At 48.2% G+C, this 14,636-nt stretch overlaps 2 protein-coding genes across 2 annotated transcripts in view; one reads left to right on the top strand and one right to left on the bottom strand.

The window, feature by feature from the left end:
* The window catches only part of LOC122543538 (uncharacterized), a 144,810-nt gene extending 143,201 nt beyond the window's left edge, over positions 1-1,609 (bottom strand). The window contains exon 1 of the mRNA XM_087975318.1: positions 1,341-1,609. The gene's annotated coding sequence lies outside the window, so the exon portion shown is untranslated. The remainder of the gene's footprint in view (positions 1-1,340) is intronic.
* Positions 1-14,636, top strand: part of LOC148144324 (uncharacterized) — a 222,541-nt gene that overhangs the window by 172,876 nt on the left and 35,029 nt on the right. The gene's annotated exons all lie outside the window — the stretch shown is intronic.

The following is a 14,636-nucleotide window of genomic DNA, read 5'->3' as shown; positions in this document are numbered from 1 at the left end:
AAAAACCCACCGAACTGTGTCTTGAATATACTTAATGAAGCTGTCTCTATTGCTTCCTTGGCCAGAGAGTATTCCATAATTTTGACGAAGGCCTTTTGCCCAAAACATCTATTTTCCTGCTCCTCGGATGCTGCCTGACTTGCTGTGCTTTTCCAGCACCACTCTAATCTAGACTATTTCATAGATTCACGACCTTCTGGGAAAAGCAGTTCCTCATCTCTGTCTGAAAGCTCCTCCCTCTAACCTTGAGGCCTAGTCTCACCTACCAGAAGTTACCGGACAGGGTAGGGCTTCATCCCCACAGTGCAATGACATTGGGAAGATGTTTCCATTGGTAGGAGAGACTAGGACCAGAGGGCACAGCTTTAAGAATAAAAGGAAGACCTTTAGGAACAGAGATAAGCGATGCCGCCTTTTCTGCTGACAGCGAGGAGCATGGACAATGTGTTGGTGACACGAGTGAGCAAGCGTGCTGTTGTTCACACCACGGAACAGACACAATGTGCTGTGTGGCGATGCTGGTGTTATTGACAGGTGTTAAGTGTTCAAATGCCAAAAGGAGAAACAAAGGGTAGAGCCACAGTTCTTTTTTCCAATGTGGCTCAACATTTTATAGCTTTTGCATTTTGTCTGGTTGCTCAACTTTTTTTTAAATGTCTTTTCGTCAGTGTAGGGGTGAGGTTCACAACTAGAGGGCATAGGTTTAGGGTGAGAGCAGAAAGATATTAAAGGTACCGAACGGGCAACTTTTCCATGCAGAGGGTGGTGCATGTATGGAATGAACTGCCAGAGGAAGTAGATGGAGGCCGGTATAATTACAGCATTTAAAACACATCTGAATGGATATATGAACAGGAAGGGATTAGTAGGATATGAGCCAAGTGCTGGCAAATGGGACTAGATTAATTTAGGATATCTAGTTGGCATGGACAGGTTGGACCAAATGGGTCTGTGACTCTAAATAATAAAGTCTACTATTCCAAATAACAAACTATATCCATGTTAACAAGGCTTAGTGCACCACATTCTTTACTAACCATTCTCAACAGGTCCTGCCCCTTCAATGACTGAGGAACATATACATGCTGGTGCATAATCTCCTGCAGTAGTATTTAAACACTAACCTCAGCAATTGCACAAGTAACAGCAAAGAGCAAACAGCACAAGGATTAAACAAACAGTGATGGTAAACAGCACAAGGATTAAACACACAGTGAGGGGGAAACAGCACAAGCCCCAGTAAAAGCAGATGGAAAGTGAGTGTAAAATGTCACTATGACAGGACAGGCCCCACATTCCTTCCCCTCCGCCCCCCCCCCCCCCCCCCCAACCTGCCTCACCTTTCACCTCCCGGGCCCAGTACCTTCCAGGTGGCCCCATAGTTGATACAGGGGCCGCCCCACGACCAGTAGAACTCCACCACCCAGGCGGCCGACGAGTTCCCAAGCAGGCCCTTAACCCCATCTGCCTCCAGAATGCTCACCGGCTCCTTTCTGCTGTACAGCCGGCCGGTGTGGCCGTGACACAGCAGCTACGCCAGGAAGGTGGCGGTGCCCAGTGACGGGTGTCTGCCCCGGGCCGCACGGCGCCATTTTCCTAACGGCCGCCCTCCCGCCGCTTCCCCGCTCGAGCGCCTTCTCCTCCCAACCGCCTTCGCCCCCGCGTGACGTCTGCACGGGCGGGGCCGGGGGAGCCTCACCGTCACCAAGCAACAGCCACCTCGCGCTACAACTGCTCATTCACTAAAACAAACTCTTCTGTCTCGCTCTGCAGCTGCAGGGGGGACACTGCCACGTTTCCAGGAGCCCTGTCTACATTGGGAAAGCTCACGGCTCAATTTAAACAGATATTCCCACATCTAACGGAACGGCGTCATATCTAAAGGGGGAAATCTGCATTTTAAAGGGACATGGACATTTTAACGGGCTATTTCTGCAAATAAAGAGGTTTAAATGGACAAGATTACATTTCAAAGGGATGTGGCACATTCAAAGGGATATCTTAATATGTAAAGTGACGCAGTTATATCTAAGTGAATTTACATTTCGAAGAGACGTTGCCCTATTTGTAAGCAGAAATATCCCTTTAAGTGTGAATTCTGTCTGTTTCCCAATGTTGAGTCAGACTGACATTTTTCTTAGTAAAGCTCTGCATTTAAATTACATTCTTGAGAAGGTAATTTATAGATTAGGGTGTAGAGGTTAGGGAGGATTGGCCGTGCTAAATTACCCATAGTGACCAGGGATGTACAGGTTAGGGTGGAATGGCCATGGAAATATGGAGTAAGGGGTTGGGTATGGGTGGGATACTGTTCAGAGGGCCAGAGAGGAATCGATGGGCTGAATGGCCTGCTTTCACATTGTCACACTTCTATGACCCTTTCCACAAAGGAGCATTTTATCTGCATCTATCCTGTCAAGCCCCTTTCAGAATTCTACCGGTTTCAGTAGAGGTATACAGCACAGAAACAGACACTTCAGTCCAATTCGTCCATGCCAACCAGGATTCCAAACTAAACCAGTCCCACTTGCCTGCATTTGGCCCATATCCCTCTAAACCTTTCATTCATGTACCCATCCAAATGCTGTTTCAATGTTGTCACTGTACCTGCATCTACCACATCCTCAGCAAGTTAATTCCATATGCAAATCACCCTCTTTCAAAATGTTGCCCCTCCGGTTCCTTTTACATCTCTCTCCTTACATTAAAAAAAAAGCCCCCCTAGTTTTGAGCACGCCGATGCTAAGCAAGAGCCCTTTGTTATTCACCTTTCCTCCACTCCTCATGATTTTATCAATCTCAAGGAGGTCACCCCCCCCCAACTTCCTGTGCTCCAGTGAATAAAGTCCCAGCCTCTCCTTCTAACTCAAACCCTTCAATCCTTACAACATCCTGGTAAATCTTTATTAAACCCTCTCTAATAGTATTCTTCCTATTACAGGGCCACCAGAACTGTACTCAGTACTCTGAAAGTGGCCTCACCAGCATCTTGTACAACCTCAACATGATGTCCCAACCCCTATACTCAATGGTGTGAACAATGAAGGCAATGTTGCGAAATGCCGCCTGAACCACCCTGTCTAGCAGTGATGCAACTTCCAACAAACTATGTACCTGAACATTCCCCACCCCATGTCTGTCTGTTCTATAACACGACTCATGGCCCGACCATTATCTGTACAAGTCCTTGTTTTAGCAAAAATGCAACCCCTTGCTTTTATTAAGCCTCTCTCTCACACACATACTCTATCTCTCAGACAGACACACACACACCCCTCAACACTCTCTCACACTCGCAGCCTCATACTCCATCACACTCACTTTCCCAAGCATACACACACACTTCTGCGCACGCTCACGCATAAACTCACATGCACACACACACTATTCTATGGGGTGAAATTGTATTGACAGAATTATATTTGCAGATACATTCAATTTTGTTCAAAAAGTACACAATCTGCAGGCAGTCAATGCATCTAATATTTTACAAATTCCGACTTTGGAAACAGAAGCAGTCTGATTCAAGATTGGAATACTGAGACTCAAATCTCACACCTTTAATGCACTGTCTGAGCGGAGATATCTTTTTTTTATAAAACCTTAAGTCATCTCAAGAACATTGTTACATATTAACGAACCAAAGCCCGCACCCATTCTAAGAGATGAAGACTATCTAAGTTTGTTCAATATTTTCTATCAGTTGCATGACACTGATCTTTTGACATAAGTTCTGTGTCTTATGATGCTGTTCCATGAGGCTTGTGTTGATGAGGCAAGATGGTACAGCTGAGGCGATGGAGAATTACAGATCACCTCGGAAAGATTTAAAGAGAGAGTTAAGAAGAGCAAAGAGAGGACACGAGCAGTCTTCAGCAAATAGAATAAAGGAGAACCCTAAAGCTTTCTGTACGTATGTGAGGAATAAAAGGACGATTAGGGTAGGAATAGAGCCAGTCAAAGACAGAAGTGGGAAGTTGAGTGTGGACCCTGTAGAGATCGGAGAGCTGCTAAATGAACATTTCTCATCGGTGTTCACTCAGGGAAAGAATGAGGTATGAGATATTAGACTCGAAAGGATCGAGGTTAGTTACACACAGGTGTTATCAATTCGAGGAGTGAAAGTGGACAAGTCCCCTGGGCTGGATGGGATTTATCCGAGGATTCTCTGGGAAGTTAGGAAGGAGATAGCAGAGCCTTTGGCTTTGATATTTGAGTCGTCATTGTCTACGGGTTTAGTACCTGAGGACTGGAGGATTGCAAATGTTGTGCCCTTATTCAAGAGATGACCCAGGTAATTATAGATCAGTGAGCCTTATTTCTATTCTATGAAAGATTTTGGAAAGGATTATAAGAGATAAAACTTATAATCATCTAGCAAGCAACAATTTGATTTCAGATAGTCAACATGGTGTCATCAAGGACAGGTCGTGTCTCACAAACCTCATTGAGTTTTTTGAGAAGGTGACCAAGCATGTAGATGAGGGTAGGGCAGTTGATGTGGTATACTTGGACTTCAGTAAAGCCTTCGATAAGGTTCCACATGGTAGGCTGATGGAGAAAATGCAGAGGCATGGAATTGAGGGTGATTTAACAGTTTGGATTAGAAACTGGAAGAAGTCAGCGAGTGGTGGTTTATGGAAAATATTCAGTCTGGAGTCCAGTTACGAGTGGTGTTCCACAAGGATGTTTTGGGACCACTGCTGTTTGTCATTTTTATAACTCATTTAGACGCAGGCATACGTGGATAGATTAGTAAATTTGCAGACGACACTAAAGTCGGTGGAATACTGGACAGTTTGGAAGAATGTTACAGGTTGCAGGGGGATTTGGATAAACTGCAGAATTGGGCTGAGAGGTGGCAAATGGAGTTCAATGCAGGTAAATGTGAGGTGATGCACTTCGGGAAGAATAACAGGATGGCAGAATAGTTGGTCAATGGAAAGATTCTTGGTAGGGTGGATGTGCAGAGGGATCTTGGAGTCCATGTGCATAAATCCCTGAAAGTTGCAACCCAGGTGGATAGTGCTGGTAAGAAGGCACATGGTGTGTTAGGTTTCATTGATAGAGGGATTGAGTTCCGGAACCGCAATATCATGCTGCAACTATACAAAACGCTGGTGCAGCCACACTTGGAATATTGTGTACAGTACTGGTCACCCCATTACAGAAAGAATGCAGAAGCATTGGAAAAGGGGCAGAGGAGATTTACCAGGATGTTGCCTGGTCTGGAGGGAAGGTCTTATGAGGAAAGGCTGAGAGACTTGGGTCTTTTCTCATTGGAAAGAAGGCGGCTAAGGGGGGATTTGATAGAGACATAAAAGATGATCAGAGGATTAGATAGGGTAGACAGAGAAAGAATCTTTCCTAGGGTGATGACATCAGCTTGTACGAGAGGACATAGAGCTATCACCCCTCAATTTGTAGTTAAGACAGATGTCAGAGGCAAGTTCTTTACACGGAGAGTGGTAAGGGCGTGGAATGCCCTACCTGCTAAGGTAGTCAACTCAGCCACATTAGGGAGATTTAAACAATCCTTATTTAAGCGCATGGATGATTTTGGGATCGTGTAGGAGAACGAGCTGAGAATAGTTCGCAGGTCGACGCAACATCGAGGGCCGAAGGGCCTGTTCTGCGCTGGATTGTTCTATGTTCTAAATTTAGTGCAGGAGGCTGAAAAAAATGAGCTTTAATACTAAAACCTCTTGGAACTCAAAGCTTTCAATGAGAGTCTGAGCCCGGTGGTAAGTTCAGGTAACCTTTATTGCAACCCAGCTTTGTTACAGCTTCAGATCCCCCCAGTAAAAAGGCAGAGAAAAACTAGTTGCTTTTTGAACAGCTCAAGGTCAAAGTGCACACACCACATCTCACCTCCTCCCCCCGCCACCACACTTCCCCTCCTACTCACCCACCACCACACTGTCTTTGCTATTAGCCAGCACCAAGTTGTCCATTTGTAATTGGATCCTTGGTACAGCCTTACCCCGGAGGAAGTATTGCCTCACTCAACAATTTTAACTCATACCCTGTCTACAACTAAGTTTCTCCCCGCTCCTTTGCCAGTGGGGTGAGGGCAGTGCAGAGTCAACCAGACTGCTGTGGGTCTGGAGTCACGTGTAGGCCAGACCAGGTAAAGGATGCAGCTGGAACGACTGAGTGAATCCTTTCCCACAATGGCGGTTCCCTTCCCTAACAAGGGAGATGGTGAATCAGATGGGGGCTTTCTCCCCCCCACCACCCCCTCCCTGAAACGGTCTCATTGTTAGATTCCGAAATCCACATTTCCGACTGAATACCAATTCTGTCATCTGTCGTGGAGGGATTCAAACCCGGGAGTCCCCGGAACCGGGTTGATAGTCTAATCGATAATGGCACTCGGCTGTCACTCCTTCAATCCCCCTGCGATGGCACGTGAACTCGCTGGTGCTTGTGCAGGTGGGAGGAGTAGGTGAAGCCCTTCCCGCACTGAGAGCAGGTGAACGGTCTCTCCCCAGTGTGGACCCACTGGTGCCTCTGCAGGGTGAAAGATGTGCTGAAGGCCTTCCCACACTCGGGGCAGCTGAAGGGCCTCTCCCCCGTGTGGACACGCCGGTGGCTCAACAGGGTGGAGGAATACCTGAAGGCCTTCCTGCACTCTGGGCAGCTGAACGGCCTCTCTCCTGTGTGGACCCACTGGTGGGCCAACAGGGCGGAGAAAAACACGAAGGCCTTCCCGCACTCGGGGCAGCAGAAGGGCCTTTCCCCCGTGTGGTCCTGCTGGTGGGCCAGCAGGTGGGAGGAATGTCTGAAGGCCTTCCCGCAGCGGTGCAGGGGAATGGCCTCTCCCCGGTGTGACTGCACCAATGAGTCTCCAGGGCAGACGGGAAACGGAAGTCTTTCCCACAGTTACCACACTTCCACGGTTTCTCCACGGGGGATTCCTCTGGTTTCTCCATGGCCAAAGCATCAGCTGCACACAAACACGTGTAGAGCCCCTCCCTGCCGTGAAATCCCTTTCCAGGCCGTATAACGGTTTCAGGCTCCACACACAGTGCGCTGCAACAGTGGGGTTTCTTGTCCAGTCCCACTGATGCTGAAAACGTACTCAGACAGGAACCAAAAAGCTTTGCTCCCTCTCACAGAAATCACGGTCAAAAATGTTTGCTGGCCCCAGTGGATTGAGTGACTGTCAGACATTGACATCAAAATGAGGACCGGAGATGCTGGAGAGTCAGTTGAAAAATGTGGCACTGGAAAAGCACAGGGGAGTCAGGCAGCATCCGAGGAGCAGGAGGGTCAATGTTTCGGGCATAAGCCCTGCATCTGTTGATTTTGAAACTTCCCTCTTCAAATCTTCAAAAACTCTATCAGAATAGATTACAAAGCTCATCACTGTCAGTGCAGGGTAGAAATTCTGAACAAGCAATTCTACTTTTTGCAGAACATTCTTTTCTTTTGTTATTCCACAAAATTGAAGGCACCATCCCACTTTCTCTCCCCCTTTGTTGTCACTCCGCTCTAACTAATTCTCCTGAAGGTGCTGATTCAGGATCTTTTAGGGGCGGAAAAGCAAAAATGTCAAGACTTGATATGTCTCTGAATTTTGGATACCTCCATCTGAAAAGCTAATATCTTTCACAACACTGGTATACTGCTGAGAGTGAGCAGGTCTGATTTTGGGAAGCAAAAAGAAAGTGTCAATTCAGTGTGAACCTGCCACGCAGCTTCTTGAGGAACAACCAGACACAAAACGGTTAACGTCCCCGGGAAGGTGGGAGCAAAATGAGACGTCAAGGCATTAACACCGGCATTAGAGAGAAAGTGAACCTATTGACGTGGCAAAAGTTAGTGGAAAGCCAGAGTCATAGAGATATATAGCACAGAAACAGACCCTTCTGTCCAACACGAGTGTACTGACCAGATATCCTAAATCAATCTAGTCCCCACCCCCTGTCCTGAGACCTTGATGCCTCCAAGCTGACCCTCAAAGGTTTGGTTTGTCCCTCCATTCTTTCCCAGTTGTCTTTTGTAGGTTTTGAAAACTTTCCCAATCTTCTGAGCATAGGATTTGGGAAGTTATGTTGCAGCTGTACAGGACATTGGTTAGGCCACATTTGGAATATTGTGTGCAATTCTAGTTTCCTTACTATCAGGAAGATGTTGTGAAACTTCAAAGTGTTCAGAAAAGATTTACAAGGATGTTGCCAGGGTTGGAGGATTTGGGAGACTAGGGCTGTTTCCCCTGAGCGTTGGAGGCTAAGGAGTAACCTATAAAATCATGAAGGGCATGGATAGGATAAATAGACAAAGCCTTATCCGGGGAAGGGGGTCAGGGGGAAAAGAGTCCAGAACTAGAGGGCATATGTTTAGGGTGAGGGGAAAAGATACAAAAGAGATCTGAGGGACAACTTTTTCACACAGAGGGTATTATGTGTATGGAATGAGCTGCCAGAGGAAATGGTGGAGGCTAGTACAATTGCAACATTTAAAAAGACATCTGGACAGGTATTATGAATAGGGAGAGTTTGGAGGGATATGGGTCAAATGCTGGCAGGTGGGACTAGATTGGGTTGGGATATCTGCTTGGCATGAACGGGTTGAACCGAAGGGTCTGTTTCTATGCTGTACATCTCTATGACTAGTTGGACTAAAGGGTCTGTTTCTGTGCTGTATGACTCTGGAACTGGTCTTAAAACCATTTTCTTGCCTTCCCCCACAAAATCCACTGCTGTGTTGTTCAAAAATCAGATGAACTCAGCTTTGAATATATTCAATGACCCCCTAACTGCAGGAAGACATCCCCATTTCTAAACTCAATTCCTCTTGCTAATATACACTTGCCTTGCTGATCGCTTGCTACACCTGTCTGACAAATGACAGTGACTGGTGTAGAAGGACGCTGAGGCCTCTTTGTCCATCCACACATCATTCCTGATAAAGGGCTCGTGTCCAAAACTCCTGCTCTCGGATGCTGCCTAACCTACCGTGCTCTTCCAGTACCATACTTTTTGACTCTGATCTCCAGCATCTGCAGTTCTCACTTTCTCCACATTCAAATACATCTCCATTTAAACAATGCACCTCCTTTCTGTATTTTTTTTCCACAGCCAAGGGTATAACTTCATATTGTGGTACTGCATTTGCCATGTGTTTACCAATTGTGGTCTTCTCTATATCGGAGAGCGAGTGCAAACTTGGGCAACGATTCGCCGACCATCGCAGCTGTGTCTGCAGAGGGCGACCAGACCTCTCAGTAGGTGGGCGGCACGGTGGTTAGCACTGCTGCCTCAGGCGACTCTCTGTGTGGAGTTTGCACATTCTCCCCGTGTCTGCGTGGGTTTCCTCCGGGTGCTCCGGTTTCCTCCCACAATCCAAAAATGTGCAGGTTAGGTGAATTGACCATGCTAAATTGTCCGTAGTGTTAGGTGAAGAGGTAAGTGTAGGAGTATGGGTCTGGGTGGTATACGCTTCGGCGGGTCGGTGTGGACTTGTTGGGCCGAAGGGCCTGTTTCCACACTGTAAGTAATCTAATCTAACCATCCATTCCAATTTCCCTTCCCACCCCTTTTCTGACATGACCATCTTTGGCCTCCTCCATTGCCACAACGAATCTAACCGCAAATTGGAGGAACAACACCTCATCTTCCGGGCAGCCTGCAGCCTGAAGGACTCAACATTGAGTTTTCCAATTTCAGAAAAACCTCCCTCTCCATTCCCATCCCCGTCCTCCTCCATGCCACCAACCAGATTTATTCCTCCCATTGACCAACCAGGTCGTACCCTCTAACTGTCTCGACCTATCCCCACTTCACCACCACCCCCTTTTATCTGCAGCTTCTGCACCCAGCCCCAGCCCTGAAGAAGGGTTACACCTGATATGTCGACTTCTCTACCATCTTATGCCTCCTGCCTAACTATTTTGCCAATTGAGATACAGACCTGGATCAACGTTTCTGGAGTCTGTCCCTGCCGAATTCACTCTCTTGCCTTTTAGTTGCTGCAAGTCACCATCCCTCCAGAACTACCCCTCTCTGAGGATGAATGATCAGTCCTCAGCAGAGGCCTCACCTTCATTCCCCTACGCTCCCGGATTAACGAGTCCAACACACGGCGTGACATCGAACAATTCTTCCGCCGCCTTCGCCTCCGCGCCTACTTCTTCAACCAAGACTCCCGCCCACCCTCTGACGACCCCTTCACCTGCCTCCAACACACCCCATCCACCTGGACACCCCGTGCTGGCCTCTTACCCGCCCTCGATCTCTTCATAGCCAACGGCTGCCGCGAAATTAACCGCCTCAACCTCTCCACCCCTCTCACCCACTCCAACCTCTCTTCCTCGGAACGTGCAGCCCTCCACTCCCTCCGTTCCAACCCCAACCTCACTATCAAACCAGCAGACAAGGGAGGTGCGGTAGTAGTTTGGCACACCGACCTTTACACCGCTGAGGCTAAACGCCAGCTCGCGGACACCTCCTCCTACTGCCCCCTTGACCATGACCCCACCCCCCACCACCAAACCATCATCTCCCAGACCATCCAGAACCTCATCACCTCAGGGGATCTCCCATCCACCACCTCCAACCTCTTAGTCCCACAACCCCGCACCGCCCGTTTCTACCTCCTGCCCAAAATCCACAAACCTGACTGCCCCAGCCGACCCATTGTCTTAGCGTGCTCCTGCCCCACCGAACTCATCTCTGCATACCTCGACACGGTCCTGTCCCCCTTAGTCCAAGAACTCCCCACCTACGTTCGGGGCACCACCCACGCCCTCCACCTCCTCCATGATTTTCGCTTCCCCGGTCCCCAACGCCTTATCTTCACCATGGATATCCAGTCCCTGTACACCTCCATCCCCCATCACGAAGGACTTAAAGCCCTCAGCTTCTTCCTTTCCCACCGTACCAACCAGTACCCTTCCACCGACACCCTCTTTCAACTGACTGAACTGGTCCTCACCCTGAACAACTTCTCTTTCCAATCCTCCCACTTCCTCCAAATCAAAGGAGTAGCCATGGGCACCTGCATGGGCCCCAGCTATGCCTGCCTCTTCGTAGGATATGTGGAACAGTCCATCTTCCGCAGCTACACTGGCACCATGCCCCACCTTTTCCTCCGCTACATCGATGACTGTATCGGCGCTGCCTCGTGCTCTCACGAGGAGGTTGAACAGTTCATCCACTTTACCAACACCTTCCACCCCGATCTCAAATTCACCTGGACCATCTCAGACTCCTCCCTTCCCTTCCTAGACCTTTTCGGGTGACCGAATCGACACGGACATTTACTATAAACCGACCGACTCCCACATACCTAGACTACACCTCCTTCCACCCTGCCCCCTGTAAAAATGCCATCCCATATTCCCAATTCCTTCGTCTCCGCCGCATCTGCTCCCAGGAGGACCAGTTCCAAAACCGTACAATCCAGATGGCCTCCTTCTTCAAGGACTGCAATTTCCCGCCAGACGTAGTCGACGATGCCCTCCATCGCATCTCTTCCACTTCCCGCTCCTCCGCCCTTGAGCCCTGCCCCTCCAACCGCCACCAGACAGAACCCCACTGGTCCTCACCTACCACCCCACAAACCTCCATGTACAACATATCATCCTCCGTCATTTCCGCCACCTCCAAACGGACCCCACCACCAGGGATATATTTCCCTCCCTTCCCATATCAGCGTTCCGAAAAGACCACTCCCTCCGTGACTCCCTCGTCAGGTCCACACCCCCCACCAACCCAACCTCCACTCCTGGCACCTTCCCCTGCAACCGCAAGAAATGTAAAACTTTCGCCTACACCTCCCCCCTTACTTCCCTACAAGACCCCAAGGGACACTTCCATATCCGCCACAAATTCACCTGCACCTCCACACACATCATCTATTGCATCTGCTGCACCCGATGTGGCCTCCTCTATATTGGGGAGACAGGCCGCCTACTTGCGGAATGTTTCAGAGAACACCTCTGGGACACCCGGACCAACCAACCCAACCACCCCGTAGCCCAACACTTTAACTCCCCCTCCCACTCCACCAAGGACATGCAGGTCCTTGGACTCCTCCATCGCCAGACCATGGCAACACGACGGTTGGAGGAAGAGCACCTCATCTTCTGCCTGGGAACCCTCCAACCATAAGGGATGAACTCAGATTTCTCCAGTTTCATTTCCCCTCCCCGCACCTCGTCTCAGTCAAATCCCTCGAACTCAGCACCGCCTTCCTAACCTACAATCTTCTTCCTGACCTCTCCACCCCCACCTCACTCCGGCCTATTACCCTCACCTTGACCTCCCTCCACCTATCGCAATTCCAACGTCCCTCCCCCAAGTCCCTCCTCCCTACCTTTTATCTTAGTCTGCTGGACACACTTTCCTCATTCCTGAAGAAGGGCTTATGCCCGAAACGTCGATTCTCCTGTTCCTTGGATGCTGCCTGACCTGCTGCGCTTTTCCAGCAACACATTTTCAGCTCTAAATCTACTCCCCTCAACTTGAGGCCTGGTCTCATCCATCAGCAGAAATGACTGGCTAGGGTAGGGCTTCATCCCCACAGTGGAATGAATTCCCACTTTCCACCAAACTCTCAGATGTACTCTCACTCAGTTGCTGTCTCACAAATTAAAGACTTCATTGTAACTTCTTTTGCTCCCAATAAGGGCACAACATCTTGGAAAGCTGCTCTGAAAGTCCAACCACACTCCTGCATTCACCGAAGACAATTGCAGTGTTATAGCACAGAAACAGACCTTCCGGCTCAACTCGTCCGTGCTGGGGGGAATATGTTAAGCTAGATATGCTTGCAATCAGTTACAAGTAGCTGCATCTTGCTTCTGCAAAAATCGCAAGGCAGAATCATGAGGGTATATTCCAAAAAATAACTAACTGAAAAGGGAGGTAGTCGATTGGTAGAAGCAGATGTTTTGACATGACAGTAGCAATGGTCACGCACATAGGGAGTTAGTATGAACAAGGTAACCAAATAAGACCCTGTGTTGCATCAGCAAAAGTAATAAGACCCAGCTGGGGGGGGGGGGGGGGTTGCACGCTACAGATAGATGTGGTAAAACGATTAGATTAGCAGAAGTAAGAAGGGAGTCTGGAACAAACTCAATCTTCATTCAGAGAGAGAGCAGCAACTTCCGAAACTCGTGTTCCAGCTTCTGCATTCAGACAATAGGAAGGCTCTGATTGGCAGGAGGACCAGTCACCTTCCGGTCCTCCACCGCTCCTGATTGGCCCATCAAAAGAAAGTGGCGAGGCGTGCCTTGCGTGCAGTGAGGAGCATGCGCAATTTCATCCAGACGCCGGCGAGCACGCGCAGTCTGCTCTCTGGCGATGAGGCTGTTACTGACAGAATTTGTGTCCAAATGCCAAGAGAAGTAAAAAAGGGGAGCTGCATAATTTTTTCCCCTGTGATATTTACCTTTCCTACACGGCCCATGACTTTATGAATCGAAATAAGTTCACCCGACAACTTGTGGTCGTCGATAGGGCGAACAGAAGTGTACTCAGTCCTCTCCACGTGGTCTCACCAATATCCTGTACAACCTCAACGTGATGTCCCAACTCCTGCACTGAACGGTGTGAACAATGAAGGAAAGTGTGCTAAATGCCTCTTTCACAACCCTGTCTACCAATGATGCAACTTCCATAGAACTATGTACCCGTTTTGGAGATGCCGGTGTTGGACTGGGGTGTACGAAGTTAAAATTTACACCACACCAGGTGATACTGCAACAGGCTCATTTGCAAGCATGAGCCTTTGGAGCACTGCTCCTTCATCAGGTGGTTGTGTCTTATGATCCTGTTCCACAAACACCCCATGTCTTTACCTGCCCTCTCTCAGACACACACACACACTCTTACACTCACACCATCTCACAGGCTTATACTCCATCTCACACACACTTCATTAGCATGCATGCACAAACTCGCATGCACGCACATACACACTCGTGCAGATACAATTACACATAAGTCAATGGGGTGAATTTCCATTTGCAGAATTATATTTGCAGATATATTCAATTTTGCTCAAAAAGCACACAAACTGCAGGCCGTCAATCCATGTAATATTTTATAAATTCCTACTTTGATTAATAGAACCAGTCTGATTGAAGATTGGGACAGAGACACTCTGGTGCAGTGTCTGAGCTGAGATGTCACCTATTTTTTTAAAACCTTAAATCATCTCAAGAAGGTGAATTAAAAGTAGTTCGGGGGATTACATATTAATGAACTGAAACCTGCAACCCATTCTAAAAGATGAAAGATTAATCTGCAATCTAGATTTGTTCAATATGTCCTATCTGTTGCATGACAGTGTGATCTTTTGCTATAAATTCTGTGTCTAATGACCATGCTCCATAGCTACCTGATGAAGGAGCACCGCTCCGAAAGCTAATGCTTACAAATAAGCCTGTTGGACTATTAGCTGGTGTTGTGTGATTTTTAACTTTATCCACCCAGTCCAATAGCGGCACCTCCACATCGTTTCCAGTGGACACAGCCCACACCTCCCAGTGCTGCCAGGAAACTGTACAATGCCGATGGCATGATGTAGTACCTGGACTCCTGAAAAATTTACAATTTCTAACAATACCGGTTACTCATTCACTGCTGCAACCGATACACAACATTGGAAACATAGTACAG

This window comes from Chiloscyllium plagiosum, unplaced genomic scaffold (genome assembly GCF_037043375.1).
Source record: "Chiloscyllium plagiosum isolate Xiang-an unplaced genomic scaffold, Cpla_swu_hap1 HiC_scaffold_27, whole genome shotgun sequence".
In the NCBI taxonomy this organism is placed as follows: Eukaryota; Metazoa; Chordata; class Chondrichthyes; order Orectolobiformes; family Hemiscylliidae; genus Chiloscyllium; species Chiloscyllium plagiosum.
Note: the sequence above shows the minus strand (reverse complement) of the source record. Positions and strands in the feature narration are given on the sequence as shown.